Here is a 3559-nt window from a genome sequence, read left to right as displayed (position 1 = left end):
TTTATTCCGCAATATGATTTCATTATCTATGATTCAGACTTATTCATGCTAAGTAACTGTTAAAAGAGGCGTTGTTGTTCTGTTGGCTGGCCTTGTCTTCACGAGAGGCGCATCACGATCGTGTTTGGGAATTGGGTCGTGACAAATACGGAGAAAAAACGGTTAACCAGTAAATAATATGGATATCCATAGATTCTTGAATATGAATCACTTTTTGGAAGAATTCCTTGTCTTCCAAACTCGAGGATCCCCCAATTTGATATTTTAACAATGTAAAAGTTAAACTCATTAGTTATCCGTTTTCTAAATGAATATATAAATCCCATACTTCTTTAAATTATGTGGACAATATTCCGTTTAGAAGTAGGTCGGATATTACGTTTAGAAGTAGGCTATCAATATATATATATATATATATACATATATATATATATATATATTATGGATCGGTCTGCACCGCCGCGCAATACTTATATGGATTCGGCTGCACGCTGCAATAATTATTATTGATACCATGAGCTAATTATTGAGCCGGAGTGCTGAAAACGAGTACTGTGTGACGAGAGCTGAGTCACGATTGACTGAGAGGCTTGCCCGAGAGGCTATACTTATGAGTGATATCTTGCCCAACGGCCTGTTTATGACAATTACTGTTTTCATCCTTTCTTTTATACAAAGCCTCTTTTTGAAAATGTTTGAATAAAATAATTTCAAAGACTTTGATTTAATCTAGAGATTTTTACGAGTAATTGACTATGAACTGCAGATCTTTGACTTGATATTTCTGTTGAGATTTCCTGATATATGATTTTTAAATGCGCGTCACTGCACTCAGACTATATGTACTTTAGTTATCTACTGAGTTGGCGTACTCACGTTACTCCTTGCACCTTGTGTGCAGATCCAGGTGCCGTGCATCAGAGTGAGAGCTTCCAGCACTCTCAGAGTATTTCCCGGAGATCGCAAGGTAAGCTGCACGGCGTTCGCAGCCCTGCTTTCCTCCTTCCTATCTTAGTATTCTGTTATTTCAGATTTATGATGTATAATTCAGTCAGTTTTGAGTTGTATTTAGAGGCTCTTGACCAATGACAACGGATTTCTTAGACTGTGTTTGTATTTTGTACTGCTTTTCCGCATATTCTGTTTTATTCATCTATTTCATATGACGAATTTGAGACTTATTCGATACCAAGAAAAATGATTTTATAAAAGAGTTTCGTTGTGGTAAATGTTTGGTTGGCTTGCCTAATACTGTGATAGGCGCCATCACGACCGAGGTATATTGGGGTCGTGACACATTTTACTTTGAATTTTGAAGGAGTCTTTAATTTTTCGATTCAGCTCTTTTGTCTCGTAGTTGGGAAAAAACAATTGTTTTCTTTCAGGTGACATTTGTGCATATATAGTATGACGACGTAAAATTTCTATCAGCAATTCGTTCTTCCGCATTCCTTTTAGCCTTCTGATGTAAATTCACATTATTTATGTCTCCAAATGTTCCTGCTTAATATAGTTTATACTTTGTTAAATTAATACTATAGAATATTATAATCTGAAATTCACATATTATATCAAATATTTAAGTTGACGCAAAGTTAGAAGAAGGGTAAAATACTGTAAAAATAAACAAACGAGAACAAATCCAAATTATAAGAAAGCCTATAGATACTACAATTAGAGAATTTGCACAAGACATTATTCGTATAAACAAATATTATAATTTATACAGAAATATTTCAGAAAAGGAAGATAAAAATACGATTAACTAACCTTTCTTGAAGTGTAATTAAGGATTCGTAATTGTAAGAGCACTTCTGCTTTCGAGATTGGCTTCAAACTTCGAGAGATGCGAACCTATTATACTTGACTGTTGAAGGAGTGTTTGTTTTTTCCGATTTAGCTCTTTTATCTTTCGTAGTTGGACAAAAATATTTTTTTTTTTCGGGATATTTGTCATATCGTAGTAGACAGTGCAAATTCTCTCAACAATTCGTTCTTCCGCATTCTTTTTAGCCTCTCTGATGTAATTCAGAGTATGTATTTTCTACACCATTCCTGCTTACAATAGTTTATACTTTTGTAAATTAATACTATAGAATAGTATAATCTGAAAATTATACAGTATATAGAATATTTTAGTTAACAGGCAAGTAGAAAAATAGTAAAGATACTCTATGAGAAAGACATATGAGAACAATGTCATACATTTGAGACATATTGCTTTAACACATGTTTTATTCTTGTTATTAGGCACATGATTATTCATTGTAACCCGAAATAAGTAACAGTTTCTTCTCCTAGACATTTACTACTAGCCTTTAAAGATCTGAGCTCCAAATGGTAAGAGATATGTTGTTGAGTGGTAATGTCTAGGAGAAGTAAACAGTGTACCTTTTGAGTTGTTGACAGATGAATTAGAAGTGCATAGTGCGGGCAGTAGTAAAAGTCAACTTGATCCTGTACAAAAGTACATCATTTACCATATATTGTTTATGCATCGATAAAGTTGTGTTATAACCAGGTAAAGTAATCTCAATACTCAATTACCGGGTGCTTTGGAGTAATATAATTAGGCACATGGTGAATTAAAAATGTTTTGTGTATGAAAGTGCAATTAAGTGATTTTTCCAGTAACAAATACGCCATTAGAAATGGAGACTAAATTGGTCTTCATTCACCAAAAAAGACTATACACAACCAACATATTGCCATTTACCTTATAACGTCATCCTCCATGTGAAGTTAATTTCTCTGTGGATATTCTCTTGCTTTATCTGATTCAGTTTATGTTCTTGAGTGGTATACTTCTCTGCTCACTAACCTTTCTTACCTCACTTAAAAATAAGAGTACAAAAGTAACTCACCTTTATTTATGCTGGGAATTACTTACGTAGGTAATAAAAAACTATATAGTAAACCAGTAAAATACACAGATGATATAACTTTTGACCGATGAATTCATTTAAAATATAGTCTTTGGTATATGTGGCTTCAGCTACACAAAAGCACAAAGGTCTTAGCAGAAAAATAGCCATTCAAAATTGAAAGGAAAAAATCATCAGCAAATTTGAGCTTAACAATTAAGGAATAACAACAACTACATCAAATATAAAAACATAAAATTCGATCAGGTCTTAAAGAAATCGAATTTAGTACACCAGTTTTAATAGCACAACAACTTTTTTGTCATCCCAGGCGGCACTTCTTGTGCTGAACTTGTGGGCGCTAAGGATAACGCAAAAGGGTCATTCTCAGAGCTGACAGAAGAGAGAGAGAGATGGCGAATTACGGTATAATTAGATGTATTTAAATTTGTTCAATTGGACTCAGAGGACCACTCATCATAAATATAAAAATAACACACTTTTTAAGTTTTTTCCTCTGATTGAATCTGCAAAAGAAAACGATAATTCTAGAATTTTTGTACTATCATATCTAACCAATTAGTACAATTTTATTGCATGACTTAGTAGTAAGCCAAACTTTTTACTCTAAAATAGTAGTAATATTAAATTAAAAGCCCATACCAGAGACAATATGAACTTATAACTGAGAATTA

The sequence above is a fragment of the Nicotiana attenuata genome, unplaced genomic scaffold, assembly GCF_001879085.1.
Source record: "Nicotiana attenuata strain UT unplaced genomic scaffold, NIATTr2, whole genome shotgun sequence".
Taxonomy (NCBI): Eukaryota; Viridiplantae; Streptophyta; class Magnoliopsida; order Solanales; family Solanaceae; genus Nicotiana; species Nicotiana attenuata.
Note: the sequence above shows the minus strand (reverse complement) of the source record.